The 21,654-nt window shown below is 38.6% G+C and overlaps 1 long non-coding RNA gene across 3 annotated transcripts; it reads right to left on the bottom strand.

The window, feature by feature from the left end:
- Nucleotides 1-664: 664 nt before the first annotated feature.
- On the bottom strand, nucleotides 665-17,257 carry LOC140698485 (uncharacterized). 3 transcript variants are annotated; one of them, XR_012076283.1, is made up of 3 exons: nucleotides 17,172-17,257; nucleotides 14,388-14,568; nucleotides 665-1,505 (listed from the first exon to the last, which is right to left on the bottom strand). It is a non-coding gene; the product is annotated as an uncharacterized lncRNA (long non-coding RNA). The 3 variants fall into 3 exon arrangements; XR_012076284.1 differs by lacking the exon at nucleotides 665-1,505 and adding an exon at nucleotides 10,104-10,213; XR_012076285.1 differs by lacking the exon at nucleotides 665-1,505 and adding an exon at nucleotides 11,455-11,531.
- Between the last annotated feature and the right edge of the window lie 4,397 nt (nucleotides 17,258-21,654).

Genomic DNA, 21,654 nt, shown 5'->3' on the forward strand with positions numbered 1-21,654 from the left:
CTAAAAAAATACCAACAAGAAGTCCTTCCAGATCCTCTCCCAGAACCTCTGATGCCCTCCCTCAGATGTCTGTGTGTTCCCAGTAGTCTTAATGCTCCTGCTTAGGAAGGTGTCTTTTTTCCTAACTTGACTGAATTCTTACTATTGGCTTTGAGTCTTGAGTCTCTCCTTCATGGCCATCTGGGGATTGATGCAAAGACAGAATTCACAGCCTTTCCATAATTTCCACACTGAAAACAGCAAAAGAAGCCACCACAGCAGAGGCAACATCAGCCACGGAGCAAACACAGGTAAAACTATTGCATTGCTCAAGGCTTGATGACATTATAAAAATTTTTCTGGAGAAGAAGATAATCAAAATCATATCTTCAAAAACCAGAAATAAAAATTAAAGTAAAACATTATCCTAATAATATTTTAGTACTAGCATACTAAGTAGTATTTCTGATTTTAGAAATCTGTAGGAAACACATGGCACTAGTTATCAGGTAATTTGTCTACTCAATTGTCGTCTTTTCTCCTCTGATTTCTCCACTCACCTCGATTACTGTCCCTACTTTTTCTTGCTCTGTCCCTCACCCACCCATCTCTCTTGTTGCTCTGTTCTGCTTTCTTCTTTTTTTCCCCCCATTGCATGGCTTAATTCTAAGGAGCACACAGTGTATACAGTGTATTCATTTCTTTATTATATGTATTGTTTTCCTGTCTTCACCCACATTCCTGGTAAAATTTAAGCCAGAAGAGGATAATGATGATAGTCTTTGCTTTTCACTGAAGAATCCAAGCACCTGCGACAGCTCTTCAGTCTCAGTTGTCACTCAGTAAACTCAGTGAATGAAGAAACAGATTTCTGCTGGGAAACTCTAAATTCTTCTCCTCCTACAGAGAGCAACTCAGGACACATCACCATATTCCATTAAAATTGAAAGACCTCTTTTCTTTTCTTCTTTTTTTTCTTTTTTTTGGGGGGGGCAGGGCAGTTCATACATGTGTAGTATCTGCCTTGGTCTATGATGTTTCTTTCCAGGAGGCAGGTGCTAATCTGATGTGTGATTGGTTTTTGCGCACACATGAGCACAGTTTCTGCTGGAGTCCTTCCCTTAGACGTGTGACCATCTCCTAAACAGCACACTTGTAAGTGTTGGTTTTGCTGCTGTTGCCTTGTTCTGTTTCTTCAGTCTCAGATGAGGTGATGAAACCCTTAAGAGCGAAGAACAGATGTCTCAGAGCCCCAGCCTATAGGAAACGCCACATTTATTGATCACTTTTGCTGGAAAATTGACTTCCTGCAAGAACTTCTCCACACCCAGTGTCTGTCATGCCTCTGTGACACCACCAGCACGTTTCAAAACCCACCCTCTACCAGCTTCACACATCTGTGGGCATTCATGTGGTTGCTTGTCTTCCATTTTTATATTATCTAGTTTCAGGGACACTGTATTATGCTTAGTGAAATGTCAGGCAGAGAAAGACGAATAATGTATGTTCTTACTTAGATGAGCAATCTGAAAAATAAAACAAATGAACAAATATAACAAGATGGAAACAGACCCACAGATTCAGAGAACAAAACTGAGGTTTCCAGAGGGGAGAAGCGGTTACAGGAGGGACAAGATGGGTGACAGGGATTAAGAGGCTCAAACTACTGGTATAAAATAAATAAGTTACAAGGATATAATATTCAGCACAAGGAATATAGCCAATATTTTATAATAACTTTATATAGAGTATAATCTATAAAAATACCAAATCACTATGTTCTACACCTAAAACTAATATTAGAAGTCAACTATACTTCAAAAAAAGCATAGGTTTTAAAACTATAGAAAAGTTCAAATTCTGTTTCTGAAGCTTTGTTTTCAATTCTGTATCAAAACCACTGTGAATGGGGTTTGTAACCTGTCTGCTTACCAGTGTCCTTATGCATAACGTAGGGCTAATGACACTGCTTGTATCAGGGAAATTTAGTGAGAAGTTGGAGTGAGATTATACATGTAGAGTTCTTAGCAAATCGCCTGATGTGGCAAAATCACATTAAATAGAAGCTACAGTTTTTATAAATATGAAATGCCCCCTTTACACTCTCATTTGCATACCAGAGAAGTACAAATTTCCGTTTTAATTTTACCAGTCATTTCAAATAAGTTTACCTCTTCGCAGTATACCTGTGTGTGCATGCCTATATACACATGACATAAACATAATCAAATTATCTAATAACCTGTTCTTAAAATCACAATATGTAGAAATCTAAAGGCTACAGTCTTGATCTTTTTTTTTTCTTCAAAAATTTTAAGTCCTAGATAGAACCTATTTGAGGGAAACTGAAAACATGAAAGTAATTTTGCCAATTTTAAGATGAAATCAGTGATGCTTAATGTGGCAAAGCACTGAAAACAAATGCCAGGGTGTAGAGAATTGGGATGAGTGGTTCTGACTCCTTGGGAACTTGGAGATCTGAAGTTTCAGTTTACTGGTGTCCCCCACTGACAGGTATGTGATTTTTAACGGACTGTGTTCTGACTCCCGTCCTTTTTAAGCAGTGTCTGTCTGTTCGTCGGTCTCACTGCCTGAGTCGATTTCCGGTTCTCAGTATAGCACCCTCGTTAGTGGCGCTGATTCTGACGTCAGGTGGTGTAGGTTCTAGCTGTCTGTGAGCCACCTACCTAATGTGTATATTATGATACGTTACTTATTTCTTTTTGCCTTTGGTTCTTCACTTACAAACTGAACATACCTTTCAGAGTTTGTGCTAAAAACAAAACAAAACAAAACGTGAGCTAGCATACACAGAGCTCTTTAAAGAGGACCAGTCTTACAGAGAATGATGAACAATATAAACTATTAATATGGTATATTTTAATATCTGGCATGGCAAAGCTTCACTTTGCCAATATCAGACTTTAAAAAAAAAATCAAGTATTCTATTTTGTTTCTTATCCTGCATGAAATGTAGACTATTTATTAAAGTTGCTTCTAAATCCCATTAACCCCACTGTGATTATAATTGGAATTATATTAAATCCATTTATCAGTTTGTGAAGAATCAAAATTTTATTGGTATTAATTACTCCTGAATCTAGCAAGGAATATAGTGTGTTTCTCAATTTATTAAAATCTTTTTAGGGCCTCTAAACAAATTTAATATGTACTTTAAATATGCTCTACATATTTCTTGTTATTTTTAATCTACATTTTACATATATAGATGAAATCTTTGTTATGATGTCTAACTGGCTCTTATGAATATATAGGAAACATGCTTTATCTTTATGCATGTTACCTAAACTCTCTGAGTTTCAGTTTTTAATATAATTGGTTTCCAGTTGTTTCAGCTGCACCTTCCAAAAAAATTATCATACCGACTACAAACGTTGATATTTGGCCTCTTCCTTTATCTTTGTACTTTACATCCTTTTCATGTAATTTACAGTGTTAGAATAATGTATGTTAAGTTATATGTTAGCCATCTCTTATCTTCTCCGATTCCAGGATGATTGTCCCAAGTTTTCTCTTCTCCTCCGTTAGGTGAAGTATAGAATTCCGTCACTTAGTGTAATTTAGAAATAATCTTTAATTCTTTGTTTTATAGAAGAGAAAATAAAAGATCACAAAGTGTAGCAAATAGCCCAAAGCTAGCCAGCAAGCTAGAGGTGTAAGTTTGCTTGGTTGAGGCAGTCCTGTTTGGAGTATCTTATTCTGAATTGATCAAATAAATAATTCAGGGCTCTTTCTCATTCCACTTAAGTTAGTGTTTCAGTAAACCAGTGTTAGTTCTATTACGCACTGCTGAAACAGCAGTAGGAGGGCTTGTATCATTTTCTGATCGGAGGGCGGGGGGAGACTTTCTTGGGTTTACCCAAGTTGTAAAAAAGAATGAATTTTATAGATTTATTGTCCATCTAATAAATTGTGAACCCTTAGGAATTTTCGTAGTCTCAACTGGCAAATTCCCAGAATTGAAAATCTAAGCATCTGAAATTTTATTTCTCCCTGAGAGATGGAACAAGTTAACATGTGATGTGGTTTCCTACAAAATCCAGGTGGATGGATTTATACTGTGGAGAATAATTTGACTTCAGTAAGGTAGATTGTAGTGGAAGGAAGGACAGGTTTACCCTCTTTTCATATGGAATGGTATTATGCGCATTGGACCAGCTCTCCAGACTGGCCCCTCTGTCTTCACTGTTGATTCTAGTTGGATAGTTTGTGTCTGATCTGGGGGCAGCACTTGGAGGATCTGTGCTGAAATTTCACTCCTGGGTGCGTGGTCCTGCTAAAGGACCTGGGAATTCACCAGCCTTTGATTCAAGGGCCCCAGTGAGTGAGGGAAATCGGCATGTGAGGGTGCTTACTATACACTACAGGCATGAGAATGGGTTGGGCTAATGACAAACAACGAAAAGTGCTGTGGAGTTTTGATTTCAGGGGCATCCATATAGTTAATAGCTTTTCTGAGTGAAACGTCGAGCTCCTACTTATTCTCCATGGACCAGGAATTCAATGAACTGATGGAAGGCAAGGAGCTGATTCTGTCTTCATATGCTTAATTAAAGGCAAACTCAGGAACAGAGGTAGTGCTTGAAATGTATCTCTCCCATTAGAAAAGGACACAAAGGGAGTTTGTAGATCCCCTGTTCTCAAAGGGTAGTGTGGTTAGCTTGGAGCATTCTGGGGCCTTTTCTCCAATGGAGGGACTATGACAATTTCAGACGCTGCTTACAAGGCTTGGGTGGACAGAAGGCATGACCATTCTTGAGATGGGATGTTTGTGATGTGGGGGACGCCTCTTGGAAATGGTATTTCTTAAAAGCAAGTGGCTGTTCTTTAACTGTCATGCATCCTGGGCTGGCAAGTGTGACATACCTCAGTACCTGGTACAGCTTGTGCTACAAGAATCATATTCTTAAACTCAAGTTATTCATCCTTTGAAAATAGAATCAGCAAGATTCAGACTGTACATGTTCATGTACATATTTTCTGGAAGAATGCTTTTATGATAAGAAGGTCCTTGTGTTCAAACTACATGGTGTATTAGGAGAAGCCAGAGTTGTGAATGAGGCATCAGGAGGCAAGGTAGCAGGTGGCATGTCATCTGTTAGGCCTGTGGGCCTCCGAAGATTCATGAGTACAGAACGGTCTTCCACAAATGTGGCTGTCTCACGTGTGAGGCCATATATCTCATGAGATGTATCCGACTCTCCTAGCTCTCTGATTCTAGCTATTATAAATAACCACTCCAAACTTGATCTACAAGAAGTGGGTAATACAGGATTAATCCATTGAGGCAATCTCTTTTTTTCATTAGTTAAGAATAGCTCCTGCTGTATAAAAACATTCTATCTTGCCACTCACTACTTTTTCACGTGATTTTTGACTTGGTGTTGTGGTATACACGTCCCTGAACTCAGAGAAGGGTGCTCTGTGAGATTCATAAACTCACTCTAGCAATGAACTTGAAAGTATTCCAAGTGTCTTTGTGAGACAGAAGGGTTCCAGACAGAGTGCTGTTCAAGTCTTCTTGGTGCATGTGCTTTCTGTCTTTATCTAGTTAAAAATGCTTGCACTTAGCAGCCATTTGCATATTATATAGACACTTCCCCTGATATTTTTAATCTTTGACACTTTGTATCATTATTAAACCAATCACCTTAACACCTACTTCAAAAATGATACATTATATCCCTTGAGTTTATCAATCATAGAACAATCTCAGTCCATCATCACATGAATTATTACAAAACTCTTTGATATGTGTACCGAAAAGGGAAAAGTAGTCTCTTGTCTTTGAACTTTTTAAGACAATCGCATTAGGGCTGAACTGTACAGCACTCTCATGTCAATTATAAAGACATTATTCAGTGGCTCTACTCAATCCATTTGACTTACAGTTAACCCCACAACTTTCACTATTAACTTTACTTTCTACTTCTTTTAGTATTTGACACTTACACATCCTAAAAGATTGGTAGGGATCTTTGAAATGGAATTAGAAATCGACTAGTACAGGGTTTGCCCGAGTGGGGCATGTGAAACAGGGGCATAAATCAGAGTGCATTTTAGTGGAATGCAGTGTGGTTTTAGATGGCATCCTGGCAAGGCAGTAATTCACCTTGAATCTTGTAGTGAGAAAGTTATTCTTGCCTCAGCCTTCTTCCATTCCCCACTGGATACATCAAGGAGAATGAATCAGTATGTTGCTAATGTGTCTTTAATACACCTTCAGTGCTTGCCATTATAACCAAATGGAGTGGACCTTGGGCTCAGAGCCTAGCACTAGAGCATGATAAAGGTGTATACTTATCATTTAAAAAAATTTATAATCTTATGTTTAAGGAAAGTAAATATGGCAGTTTTCCATTTTTAAAATTTATTGCAGTGATGAAAGCTTCCTGTAAAAAAATATTTACAATTTACATAGCAATGCAATTTTAAATTATCAACAAATAATAGTAAAGATAATCTGTGGAAATGGTCCAAATCGTGATGACAGTTTGTCAATGACTAAAGTTTGGAAAATGCTGACCTACTTTATAGGTCACAGTGTAGCAGCACACTTATTTTACAGCTGGAAGACTGAATTTTTGAGTAAAGAAAGTTGTTATGGACCGAATTGTGTCCCCTCCAGACTTAAGTTGTTGAGGCCCTTAGCCCCTAATTCTTAAGAATATGAAAACTGTATTTGGAAACAGGATCTTTGAAGAGGTAATTAAGATGAAATGAGTTGGTATGTGAGAATTAGGGATTTCTAATCCCATCTTACTGGGATTCTTACAAGAAGGGGGAATTTGCACACACAGAAAGGACAGTGGGGATGTGGGCTCCCAGATGAAAGGCCGTGTGAGGGCACAGTGAGAAGGTGGCTGTCTGCAAGCCAAGGAGGGAGGCCTCAAGAGACACTAAACCTGATAACATCCTGAATTTGGATTTCCAGCCCCCAGAATTGTGATAAAATAAGTACCTGTTTTTACGCTACCTAGTCTGTGGTATTTTGTGATGGCAGCCTGAGCTGGCTAATGTGGGGGTCAAAATTTCAATCAGAGCAGGAGAGTCACAATTTGACCTTAGGTTTCCTTACTCCTTTTTTTGTCCTCACTGAGAGTTATTTGTGTATGCTTCATTTACAGAAGGTAGACTGTCTCAGGACTTCAGAAGCAGATGAAAAATAAGGCAGTCTCTGGCCTTGACTATAATAGTATTGAGAAAGGGTAATAATGCACAGTCCTAATAAATAGATCTAATGGGAAAACAACTTCTTTTATCAATATATCCTTGATGACAGATGGGAATTATAGTGTCTGAGTAACATAGACCAGTGATTCCCAACTGGGACTGAATTTGTCCCCCTGGGAACATTGTCAGCCTCTGGAGGCATTTTTGGTTGTCACAACTCGGGGTGGATAGTGATGCTAACCCCATCTCCTGGGTTGAGGCCATAGAGACTGCTCAACATCCTTTGTTGCACAGAGCCACCCGCCAGGACAAAGAACTATCTGGTCCAGAATTTCAGTAAGTTGAGGCTGAGAAACTGATGCAGAGAGAACAGAATGATGGAAAATAATCAGGCCAAGTATGTATGAATTTAAAATCCATCCTCTGTGCCGTGTAACAAAATGTCAGTACAGAATTGAAGGCATTAACAACATGGTCACTTGATTACAATGCTCTCTAGTTTTGTCCTTTATAGAATAGGATAATAATAAAACCTATTTCTTTGAGTATCAGAGGAATTGAGATGAGACGATAAATGTGCCAGGTAAGTTATAGCCTGATGTACGTTTTTGATTATTTCAGTTACGTTAGACATCATAGACTGCCACTTTCTAGTGAACGAGGGCTTATGGATCTGTTTGTCCTAAGCCCTGGGTAAGAAGCTGGAATTCATTACCCAGTGAGTGAGTGAGGTGAGTACACACATGAAGTGATGGTTAGGTTACTAACGCTCCCTCACTTACTCCCTCTGTGATACCAAGATTTAACATCTATGTGATGGAGATGGTGAAAGAGTTGCTCAGAATCTGACATAGGTTGAGACAAATTATGCAATGTAAGACTGTCATACTTTCTATTTATTTCAGTAATGTTCGCTTATATTGAAGTGGTGCCTTGGAACACTTTTGTGTATAAAGATCTGTATAAATTGTGGGTATGTTTTGCATGTTTAATTCATGAATTAACTCAGTGGGAGAAAATATTGTTGAGCTGGTGGTCAGCTCCCTTTTCCTTTCATCTGTTGTTCTTCCGCTCTTGTTTGGATGGTTGGTCTGTGATCCCACTGGGTGCTCCAGGGCTGCTCCCTAAAATTCTCTTGCTCTCTAGGCTGTGTGCCTTCATGCCTCCCATAGCCTCTTAGTTAAAGAGAAGGTAGCCTTTAATACTTGAATACATTCTTTCAGACCCACCATCCAGTAATGTCACTGAACGACTTCCACATATTGATAATACTAACACAAATGGGGAATAAGTCTATCTAAAACTATTTTCAAATGTATAATGTAAATCAACTGGAGGTCAGCAGATTTATTAGTATTTTTTACTGTCATTAGTGAATAGTTAAATGTACTTACTAGCAATATGGAATTATTTCTCTACACATACATATGTAATTTTGAATAAATAAATATACATATTTTATAATTTTTTAAAAATTCTAGTTCACTTTTATTGAACATTTATTTGCCTGACACTGCTGAGCATGTTATATAAAATATTTCACTTCATTTCCACAACTCTCTATGAAGTTGTATTATTTTCCATTTTACAAATGAGAAAACTAAGCTCAGAATTAAATATCTTATATGAAGTTACAGATAGTAAGATACAAAACTTAGATTCAAATTGAGGGAAAAATAGGCTTTCCTTAAATACAGGGAAAACAACCAATATGTGTTAACATTTCTAGATGAGTATCATTTGGACAATATAGAAATAACAAAAGGAAATTCTAAAGTATATCGGCACTGATGTTAAAACATTCTGTCAGCATCCTAAAGTGGCCCCATGTTCTGAGACCCCAGGGCTGTATTTTCAGAGATGCTCAGTTTCCTCAGTCTGTATACTTTTGCTGTGTCACTGTTTTCTACTTTCTATGTGGCAATTTTGAAAAAGTAAGCAGATAAAGGGATGCCTCAGTCTTCAGTTAGAAGTTTATTAAAGGATAAAGAGTTAATAGAGAATTGGGTGCACTGTATGGAATTATTGAAACCCTGAGATCAAATCCTGAAACATTTATGATTTTTGTCTTTGGAGAGTGACCTTCAGTTTTCTCATATTGGAAACTAGCAATAATGGCTAATGATGCATTTGCATGAAGAATGAATGAGTGGCTATTTGCCCTCTGTAAAAGTAAAGAAAAACAAAACGAAACGACAAACTTAGTGTCTGACATACACAACAAGTGCTCCCTAAAAATTGTTGGCCCCTCCATCATCCCATATAGCTAAGTTTCAGTTACTTCTCATTGCCTCATTTAAACCCTGAGTATATGTTTGGCAAGATGAATTGTCTCTTAATGCAGAAATGCTGCCAACAGGAAGGTAACAAATCTAAAGATACAATAAACCTGAAACTAAAAATCACCTCTAATCCAACTGGAGTTGTTCAGCTGCTACTTTAGTATGGATTTTGGACAGATTTCTGTTGTCCTGAGGGAGACACATAGCATTTAAAACCGTCACCAACATTTGCTGGCTGTATATCTTCCTTTTCCTTTTTTTAATTTATGTGTATAACTATACCCATAAAACAGGTTAATGTTTTTCGAATCCACCATAAAAGTCAGTGTATATTTCTCAAAGCAGGTACCTCGGGGTATCAGTGAATTAAGAGATGGATTTAAATAAATTGGTTAACTGTTGTTGCCAGAGGTGTTAGAATTTATTCTTTGACTTGAAATGAGAAGTTCTGTGACATAAGACATGGTGATAACTTTGATGTTTCACTTGAGGAAACATGATAGACAGGAAAGAATTGTTCTGGGAGCCAAGAGCCCTGGGTTCTTACCCTAACGTAGGGATGAGGGATGAAGGCAAAAGAGAAAAGTGAAATTGCACATACTGGTTAAGAGCGTAGGCTCTGCAATCAGACTGCTTGGGTAAAATGAGTCTTCACTCTTGCGTTGTTTCTGTGACCTTGAACGATTTCCTGGTATGTCTGGGTTCAGTTTCCCCACCTACAAAATGAGGGTAATGGTGGTATCTTCCTCATTGGATTTCTGTGAGGGCAGAGGCAATGGTGAACATAAAAACCTTAGGACGGTGCTTAGAACAATGGAGTCACTCCATAGATAGTAGCTCATATTGTTGTTGGTATCGTATTTCAACTCTTTCTTTACGTGAAATGTGAGAGAGCCAGGATAACAAGCTCTAATAGTATTTTCAGCTGTCACATACTGTGGTTTTTGTTGTTTTGGGGCTTTTGGGGCTTTTTTGTTTCTATTTTTCACTTTAAATGTTTTTAAAAATCCACTTTTAGTTATCAGAGCCATTGAAAGTGCATATGAATTTGTCCTGTTTACTACTAGTTTTCAGCACTGAGAAGAGCATCTGGTGAAACGTACCATAAATGTTAGTTGACTGTGTACAGATTCGTGGGTACCAAGCAGACCTGATCAAGTCAGCATCTCTGATGCTGTTACTTAGGGATTTGCTTTCCAGCCACCCTTCTCGGGCTGTGTAGCTGTGCTTAATCTGTGGTCTACACTCTGCAAAGTATAGTTTTAGGGGCTCTAATATGTGATGATGGATAAAGTGACCATAGAATGTATTGTCAGAAAGGGGACAATTTAACGTGTAAATCTTGGTGATAATTATGACCACAAAGTAGGCATAAATATAGAATTTACTGATCATGGGGAAACGTAGACACCTGGAAGTGTGGGACAATGTGGGAGTGCATTGAAGGAGGAATGATACACAGCTCTTGACTGATGCCAAGAAGACCTTTGTATGCAAGATCTCTAGGATCTTTTACTTTCCTGGGCTGAGATTTTTGGTAGCCAGTGAGCTACCAAGGTTGTAAAACCCTGATTTGACCCAGAGGCAGGAACTTAATGTGACTATTACATTCTTACTCAGGAAACACATTGAACTATAAGCAACAAGCAATGCAAGGGAATTCAATTAGTGATGCAGATTTGAACACATGAGAAATACAATTTTTTATTCTAAATTATGTTTAAAGATTAAGATTTACAAAAGCCAAAGATGACCCATATAGATTTTACCACTTCCAAAATCCAATCTAGCATTTCTGTGAATCTGAATTCTCCTCATTGGTACTCGGACTGAGAAAGTAAATGACCTGCCTGCCCACCCCCTGAATTAGAACCCATTGCTGCCTTTTGAAACTGTTTCTCTCTTGTTTGTGTACTCCTCCCAATCCCAAAGTATTGAAATATGAACAGTCTGGTTACAAATGTTTTCTTTCATCCTCCTTCATGATTCAGTTTCATTCAGAAAGGGGATTATCCAGATATGGGCTTCAGATCTAATGCTGTATTAGTTGTCCATACGAATGGAAAGGGGACGCACCTGGGGGTAACAAGAAATTCTGTTTATAGAAAGCACCAGGAATGAAGTCAATCCTGGCGTCTGGTTCTAAGTCCATAGCATTTATTCGGAATGCCAAAATAAAGGCAAAGAAAGTAGGCAAAGGAAAGCATTAAAGTAGGAAATCAAGTTAGCATTCCGGAGACACTCCAGAATGTGTAAGATGTACGCAGCGAGTTGGCCAGATTCCCTTGCTGCTGTCTGTTTACATCATCTGTAGATGGGTTTGTGTGTATGTGTGTGTGATTAGTTTGGTTTCCTACATTATTTCTTACCAGGTATAAGTGTATTTTTCTGCTCTCAAGACTATATATTTCCCAGTGAGCCAGATGAACACACTGAGAAGGCCTTTTCATGGTCATGAGGCTGAAAAGGAAAAAAAAAGAAAAGTCCACTGCATAAGGCAAGGCAACGGATGACACTCAGACAAGACAGGGGTGATTATGGGCCACTTCAGGCATCTGGATGTTCGGTGTTTTCAAATAGAATCATCATTCCTCTGCAGAGTGTCTCTCTGTGTCTAGCAGCTACAAGTAGATCCAAGAGTTGCCAGAGTTTCTGTCTTCTGATCTCATTATACAAACCACTAAAATGAGCAAAGGAATCACTCCCGAAAGCTTTCATGCAGTTAATGGCAGCAGGGGGAAGTCTGCCTTTGATATATACCTGTTCAGCATACCTAACTCACTTTGTGCCTTTCTTTCAAAAGCAATTTAATGGGAGTATCTATCTTTCAAAGGCAGCATCACAGAAATGTTTTTGGCTGTTTCTGTGTGTGTGTATGTGTATGTGTGTGAGAGAGACAGAACTGAAAACACCTCCATTTTTAAGGACAAATACTGTTGTCTTTGCAGAGTCAACCTTGTCATTGTAAAACCAGAGGCAGTCTCTACTCTTGAAGAATTTAGGACTGCATAAAGAAACCCACCCTGCCTGCGGCTGTGATTAAAATTGGGATGAATAACCATTATAGCTACCTAGTCACTGAGGACTGTGGGCTAATTCTGACTGGGAGAGAGGCTAGAATGCAAAAGATGTCAGAGTAAGTTTCACATGAAAACTGTCAGTTTTACCAGGTGAAATGAATAAACTTTGGTAAGAAAGTGATGTGGGAGAAGAGCCTTATAGGAAGGGAGTGGAGGCTAGCCAAAGGGTTGGAAATACAACAGAAAGGGAGAAATAGTAAGCAAATTAGCAAAATACGCCTGCTTTGTGGAGGAATTTATGAGAAGATGACACTAAAATTATTTAGAACTAGATTCTAGAGGGCTGAACTATACAATCAAACAACAACAACAACAAAAAAAAAACCCCAACTATGAAACTTGACTAGTTTTCTGTACTCAGAGTAATACAATTAAATGACTTGGTCAACAAGCAGGCTGTATTGGTGTCCATCTATCTTTCTGAGGTTCAGGACAGTGTGTCTTTGGAATTTGACTTTTTAAAATTCATTGTTGTTCTGTTTGCATTCGTGGGCTCCTTGGTTAGACTTTCATGGCAGTAGAATGTCTGCTGTGCGATGTGTCATGGGGAGTACTTGAGTCATTACATGGAGCTTTGATTAATGAATTGAAAACTGAGAGACTCAAAAACAGACAGCGTCTGCTTCTCTCAGTACTTCTGAGCATTTGCTGGAAGTCAAATACCATTAATGAATCGAGTGGGTGCTTCTTGGCACTTTATTATTCAACAGTCATCTTAATTGTGAATAATTCCTAAGAGCACTGGAGTGAAATGTGAAAGGGGTGGCGATTAAGAAAAATCAAGTTTTCATCATGAAGCGAAGTCTCAGAAATATTTAGCAAAGGTTCAATGTAATAAAAGGCAAAATTATAGTTTGAAATTTAGGTAAAATTTCCTGGGTATACATACCAAGCAGGAAACTTTGCAAATAATGTCATTAGCAATGTCAGGTACAAATATGTAGGTTTTTTATGGGCCAGAGGCTTTTTGTAATAGCCTCAAAAGTTAGCCCAGAAGAGAGCTAAAAAGAAAGGTGATAATGACAATTGTGACAGCACTTCATGTATGACAGGAACTGTTCAAATACTCTCTGCATAACATTTAATACTATCAACAGCCCAATGAGGTAGGTCCTGTTATTATTATCTCTGATGGGGAAACAGACGCACAGAGATGTTTAGTAATTTGCCCAAGGTTTCACGGCTTTTGAATGCAGACTTGGCAGAACTAGGATTCAGACGTACATAAGCCAGTCCCAGAGCATGTCTTCAAATCACATGCTCTGCTGCTGTTGGTGAATATGATTATAGGAATAAATAGGTGAAAAATAGTTAGCGATATAATAGTAGCTAACAAGTATCTAGTTGGTATATGTGCCAGGCACTGTACTAAAGATAGTACAAACATGAACACAGTCAATCCTCTGAACATACCTGTGAGGTAAACACCAGACCGTCCTCCCCCAATCTGTTACACCCACGAGGGAGCTGAGCCTTAGGAGTTCAGTACCTTGTCCACCGCCAGTAAAGGTGAGAGACACTTGTCTATGCCCCAGCTACTGGCCTGGGACTCAGTACTCGTAATTCTATACTTCCATGAGTGAATCTTGGCCATGTGTCCCCAGAGACCACACATGACATCAGACACCAAGAGACCAAGCTATCTCTTATTTTCTAAGTTGGTGCCCTTTCCAGAGTGAAAGTTGGGGACTGCTGGATCTTTCCTAGAAAAAGCAAAATGTATAGATTTGTTCACATAGACTAGTGACAGAACACTGGACCCTTGATCTGTGATAAAATGACTCAGTTAAAGTTGGTAAGAAGTTCAATCCTGGACTAATTAATTCTTCTATTCAGACCTTAGTGTCCTCACCTGACAAAATGAAGGGCGGGGTCAGTTTGAGCTGCTGTAACAAAATACAGGAGGCTGGGTGGCTTTTAAATGACATTCTCACAGTTCTGAAGGTTAGACGTGTAAGATCTTGAGTGCCAGAATGGTTTGGTTCCGGTGAGATGGCTCTTCTGGCTTACAGACTGTTGACTGGGCATTGTACCTTCATGGGGCAGAAAGAGGGCAAGAGAAATTTCTGAGGCTTCTTTAATAATGTCACTAAACTCATTCATGAGGGCCCCACACTCTCTACCTAATTACCTCCCGAAGGATCTACTTCCTAATACATCACTTTGGCAGGTAGGATGTTGACATTTCAGTTGTGTGGAGACATGAACATTCAGTTGATTGAAAGTAGTGTGATTGCTTCTGTGTGTTTTTCCAGATCCACAAATTCTTCTCCAGGCAGCCTTCCTTAGACTCTCCCTTCTCTTCCCTTCCCCTCATTAGTCTCATACATTCTTTGGTTCCCTCTGTTACAACTAATCAAACAGTATTCTCCTTATTTGGTCATTGTCTGTCTTCTCTGCTGTACTATGCAGTTGGAGATGACATGAAATGTCTATTTTTTGCATTCCTTCTACCTGGTGCAACATGTACACGTGTTAGGTACCCAGTGCATGTTTAAATGAGGGAGGGAAGGAATACTTTTTTGGGGTGACAATTGTATTTTCATGTATCAACCAATTTTATTTTCAGTGCTGCATCAAAACTTAGGGTCATCGTTGCTAAGGACAGGTTTTCTGATTAAGGAGTAAAATCACCACATATTAATTTATTCAAATGCTTATTCATTCAGTCACTCATATTACCAACTCATAGTCTTTTGGGCAGTAAATAATAGAACTGGTGGCTGACCTCTGGTTTGATTAAAACCACAGTCCAGTTTCAGAAAGTGGTAGTGAATCCATCCTAGACTATCTCAGCTTTGGAAGAAGTTTCCAAACTCTTGGGTGAAAATAAAGATCTGATTGGTTGGGCCCCTGAAGTGACATTAAAGGGGAGCTCCAGAGTTACAGGTCAGGTTACTTATTGGAATAAGTCTGCAGCCTCCCTTGGTAACTGTTTCGACAACGCAGCATTCCTGTATGTGGCTGTGTAAGTTCTGGTCTGTTTGTTTAACAGGTAGGGGTACTACATTTTCTGGTGACCTGTACGAGACCCCGTTCAAGCATGTAATCAACATGTGCTTGAAGAAGAGTGTGGGGAGATTGTCCACGGTCCCAACACTGCTTTTTGGATGGGGGTGGGTGGCACATAGCTTCCTCCTAGGTATTCAGCATCGTGTGGCCCTTCTTAATAAATAATTAGTCTTGATAAGACTTTTCAGTTTTTGTTTTATGGAAAAAAAAGAAGCATTTGTACCTGGTTAGATTAAGTCTCCTAAAAAGTTGTGTATCCTGGGAGATGTGGATCCCACCAGACTCTAAAGCAGTAATTTCACTTGAGTTATTCACAGACCACCAACTACCATTTAAGCAAATTAGGCTATTATCTCAACTTCCAAATTAGAGACGAACATTCCTTTCAAGCCCATAGACAGCTCTGTTTGTTTGAGATAATATGGTCAGCTCACATTAGATGTTTCTTTTGGTTGTGTTCTGCAACTGAGTCTAATAATCACAACATTCCTATTTTGTGCCAAATGTCCACGGCATAACCAGTCGGTTGGAGCATTGAGATTAATTTTCTATCCTCTTTCTGCATTTTTGTTTTCACTTTTTAATTTTTTTTAGGAGTGCATTCTTCTAGAGAGCTTTCCTGCGTCCTCTCACCAAATACACTCTATGCGTTTAAATTCTAGAAAATTAAATCTGGTGCAAGCAAGGAGATAAACAAATGGCTTAAAAACATCACAATCAAGTATGATAATGGCAAAGTGTTATACTTTTAATAAATGATTAGGAATGGTTGTAATGCAAAGATTCATTTCACAGAACAAAAGCACTTAAGCAGGAGTTTATATTACTGCTATGCTTCAGTGGTGATAACACTGGGACTTCAACCTGCACAGCTACAATGATTAATTAACGGTCTTGTTCAGGATGAGTGAGCACCATTATTGTCCTTAAATAGGAAAAGGCAGATAACCATTACTGATTATTCCTCAATTCCCAGTCTTACTTGTTAAAGACTAAAGAATGCTAAAGTAGGTTGTGGGATTTCAGAGCTGCTATGAGAAGCAGAAAATAATAGAATTTTTATAATGTGTACATAGGATTAGCTAAAGATTCAAATTAGCAGTCAGATTTATCTCTGAAGGTCTAAATTTAACTTTTTTCATATTAATGACATTATAACATCTTTAAGGAGAGATAATTACATCACCAATATTTGCTTCAAGCTTTATTTCTCTATCCACTGCAATTATCTTCATCAAAATAAACACAATAAGGAAAAGAACTTACTGATCAAAAAACAAAATTGATCAATCTAATGAAAACCATTTTCCGTAAGCCTGCGCTTTGTTTACTTATGGTTTTTATTTTGTCTTGTCCTTTTCTGGGGTGTAAATGATTTATATATCAGGTATCTTGTTCTTTCTCTAAAAAAAAAAATCATACCACTACACTTTACTGATGCAAATTGATTTGGACAAGTTCTATGAGTTTAGAGACAATTTCTTTTGGAGTCTTGGAAATGCATCTACCAGATCTCTGGAAATTCTCCTGCTGATTTAAAAATGGAGAAGTAACTACTTTTGAGAATATTTCTGAAGGAACATCCTCTTTGGACAGGCAGTCCTCTATGGCTGGCAGGACATACCAGTTATTCCAGTGTGATGCTGTTGTTGGGCCCTGGAACACCCTGAGCTGAGATGTCCCAACTCTGGAGCAAGACAGGAATGTTTCTTTTGCTTTTGGCCACCAGACAGAATAAGGAGCATTACACTTTGTATGACTCTGAGTTCCACCAAGAGTGATGGCATGGTAGTCGCCATGGCAATCACTGAAAAGATTCCAAAGAGCAGAGTTTGGTGGCTTTTATTTAAATTTTTAAAAATTTTGTTGATTTTTTTTTCAATATTTGACTTAATTCATTAAACTTCTGCTATTATAGATGAGACTATTCACACATTCTTTTTTTTCCCCAATGCTTACAAAACTGTCAAACCATTTTGCAGATGAGGGGATGGACACTGGGAGGAGTGAGTTCTCTAAAGTTTCACAGCCAGTAATGAAAAAGACAAGACTCACTTAGGTCACCTTCTTAAAGCCCAAGATGAAGAATGTGTTCTTCTCTAATATATAATCTGTCCAGGGAGGGGCCGTTATTTAGTTATTCAAAAGTCATGCCCTACCTATCAGAAATGGTTTGTAAACTAGGAATGTGGGTGGAAAGTAGCAAAAACTTCAAACTATTTAACTAAAGGAATTTTTAGAGGAACTTAATTCAAGTGCATCCATACCATGGAAGTTTATGCCAGCATTTTAAGCAAAAAGGTATACCTGCGCACACAGTATTATGAAGATCTCAAAGATGTGTTACCTAAGAAAAACAGATCCCCTGATGAGATTGTATGATGTTGGTATACTAGATTTGTGTGTGTACTCTTGTTTCTATACGTTTTCGTGAATAGGATTTATTCTTTTTAATGTTTCACACCAAAGTATAGTTACATATAGCATGGTCAGTCAAATGGGCCAGGCCTGGGGCAGGGAGTGTCCAAAAGATTCAGTGTGGTTAGTTAGATTTTTTAGTCCATATTCTATATTGTTTGAGTCTTTAAAAATGCAGGTTCTTGTTCCTGGTGCAATTACGTTCCTTCTTTCCCCCTCCCTGCTTCCCCTGATTAAATACTTAATTTTTAGAGTGTTTCCCACATCTTCAAAGACGAGACTTTCTCTAAACCCAGAACCCTGCAGTTGGAGTGCTCTGGCTGGGCAGAAGGAAATCTTTGAGAAGTTTGACCTTTCTCTGCCTTGTCTGACTCCTGGACAATGCTTTCCTAATGAGATTAGGGGTATTAGCCGTGATACCCGAATCTGGCTGTGCCTCTGAGTCATCTGCATAGGCTTTTGGGAGCCACTGATGGCTCTGAGAAGTGCTTTAGTAATTTAATTTTCTGGCTGGAAGGACATTTTGAACTGAAGATTATTTTTTGGATACATCTTAAAAATCATTGACTTTAAGTTATCAAAGGGACTTCAGATTATCCCCTTCAATCACTTAATTTGACAACTATTAAAACTGAGGTTCAGAGCAGTTAAGTGAATTTTCCAAGGTCACAGAGCAAGTTATTGGAAATCATTGTTACATACATCAGGACATTCTCCTGCCTTGTTAGTTATAATCTAATGAGTAAAATTTAATCTTCCTGTGATCCTCAGGGCTTTTGCTAGGCCTGCAATCATTATGAACATCGGTAATTAGCATATAGGAAAGTGAGCTGAAAGATGGGTTAATGTCTGGATTTTTTTCTCTTTATTTTAATATTTAAGAGAATGATTAATTACTTTCCCCACAGCCGCTCCTCTTGCCATTTTTCCCCTTTTCTCCTAAAAAAGAAAAATAGAACCTTTTTATACCAAAGAAAGTTTGTAATGGGCCAGGTTCTGGAAATTTGAACTGCTATTGCTTTTTCAATTCAACTTTGTAGAATTTAGAGTCTCATTTACAAGAACCTATAGGAATCTGTCCAGTTTCTTTAGCCATTTTCTCCTTCAGATCCCATTTTACAATTGTTTTATAAATAAATAGTTGGGTTTTTTTCCCCGATACTATACCTATTTTGGGAAGCAGAAGTGATCAGGTTTCTAAACAAGTTCACTGCATCCAGGTGTAACTCTTTCATTTGGGTTTTCTGCTTGTCAAAGAGTTCTCATGATTCTGAAGAATGAGTATCTATGGGAAGATACATATGTCTTACTCTCCAATGTATTTTCTCTAGAAAACATAGAAGAAAGCAAAGCATATATTGCTTTCTTCCAAAAGAAGTTGATATTGTCAGCTGCATGCAAAAGTTAATATATAGGTCTATATCACACGCCTATCTTTACAGGTACATGCTGCTAATTGCAAAAGAAATGGTCCAAGTTTTAAAAAGACAGGAAATTAAGATTACTTTTTTAAAAAGGAAGATTAAAAAAAATAATCTTGTAAAACAGCCTCATGCTTTGCTGAAACTATAATGGTTTCTGTGATGGAACTTTTAAATTATTTGTAAAAAAAAATGAAATAAAATGCAAATAATTTCTCTTTTCCATCATTGAATTGGAAAAAAGCATATATTTGTTCTCATGTACCCCAGAAGATCCCATCTGCTAAATCTCAGGTTTGCCAGATTTGGGGCTGATAGGCTCACACCAGCTGAAATGCGTCGACATTAGGAACTTACATCCATCAGTGCAAGTTTTTTCTTCCTCTAAGATTCCACTTTTTAGGCTTTAATGAATCCTCCCCTACCGAGTCCTGTAGGGTTATATGAATGCAGTAATTGTTGTAATTCTTACGTATAAGCGCCTGTCTTGTGCTTGGTCCTATGTCTTGTGCTGTGTAAGACACCAGGGGGCCACAAAAAAGTTCCCATCCCTAGAAGCATCTGAGAATTATTTGGGTCAAACTGAGGAGGGAAATTAAGAGCACACATTTTTTTTCCTCCTCTCTCACACCGTGTGGTTTCTTTCCTGATCTGTCAAGGGGAGTCTTTGCCTGTCAAGAAGAGGTGCTTATATAAGGCAATGTTTAAAGACAGTTTTAGCTCGGAAAGCTAATCCGTGGGTGTACAGAACTTAACAGCATTTGCACGGTCTACATTTTTGCCCATCAGCAATTAATGGACATGAGCCAGTTTGAATGTTTTAGTGGTGACAAACTTGATCCAGTAATAACCTGCACTTTCTGCTTATCCGTTTTAGTCTGTCAGTTTAGATTCTTGGAATCAAACATTATAGTTTTCAGATAAAGGACAGTTGTAGAGTAAATTAGATACATATCCTGTCATGGAAAAAGTGATATTTCAGCTGTCTTTTAGAGTTGGACGTACATGGAGTTTGGTCCAGTTATCCGAGTAGGAAGTCATTTTTTAAATCCCAACGGTAAGTGGACAAGAGATGTTCCACAGAAGATTGATTGCCCAGGAGTCAAGCAACTAGAAAAACCCACCTGCAAGTAATGGCCTTGGCCCGTTTTTCTTTTACCTCATCCATTTATAAATCACGGCATAAGTCAGTGGAAAACAACGAGCAGCCGTAGAGTGGTGATGGGATGAGCAGGTCTGCGGATGGATAATCAGTGAGGTACCGAAACCCGCAGGGCGTGGCACAGATGCAGTGGCCAGATCTCCAGGCACTTATTGCTGTGACGTTCCCAGGCTCTGAGGATGCGCAGGCGGGGCTGTTTCTTACCTGTTTGTATGCTTTAGCCTGTAAAGACACTTAAAGCAATAACTCAAAGGTAAACACACTTTATCTTTCATTCTTTAATCCAGAGAACAGAAAAGGAAGCGAGAGGAACAAGACCGCTCTCTTCAAGAATTAGATTCTGGATCACATCATTCAATTATGACGCTTTCCTGCAGTTAAATTCTCTGGGAATTGTATTGCTTAGGGACGGGTCTGCGCATAGTTACCCCAGCCACATAATATGAGTGGGAAACCAGTGCGTCCTCCCTCCATCCACCAGGGACCGTTCCTTCCCTAACCCGCTCTTTTACAGCCTTGACTGCTGTCTACTCAGGCTCTTGCTCTGGACTCTAGTCTCTTGTTGAACTTCAGAATCTTCCTAGCTCCAGGAAGTCAAGATTTCTCCCTCACCCACACTCAGAATCCGTGTTTGTTTTTACTTCTTGATTATTGACTATACCTTTTCCTTTCTGTGAAAATATATTCATGTATATTTAAGCCTCTTGAGCAATACTCTTTAAGCCCCAGTGACTACAACTGTGTGTTCCCTATGGAAGCTGCTGACTACATATTTACTGAGTGGATGAATGAATGCAAATTGACTGTGTCACACGTTTAACACTTACCTGGTGAGCACTTCCTTTGTTCCAGGCAAAGTTCTGACTGCTGCAGACAAGGAAGGGTCTGAGAAGCTTAGAGAGTTAGTAGAGATGTTAGCCTGGCTTCAGTGCACCCTTAGGACAATCGGGACTGCCCCTACCTATGGTCCTGAGATGGGTCACCTCTTTCTCCATGTCCATTTCCCCTTCCTCCCTGACCTGGTGCTGAGATTACATGGCTTTTGAAAATTATAGAACCACAGAAGGAGCTAAAATGAAAGCGGTGATCTGATACTCTGCCTACTG

Source organism: Vicugna pacos, chromosome 9 (assembly GCF_048564905.1).
Source record: "Vicugna pacos chromosome 9, VicPac4, whole genome shotgun sequence".
NCBI classification, from domain to species: domain Eukaryota; kingdom Metazoa; phylum Chordata; class Mammalia; order Artiodactyla; family Camelidae; genus Vicugna; species Vicugna pacos.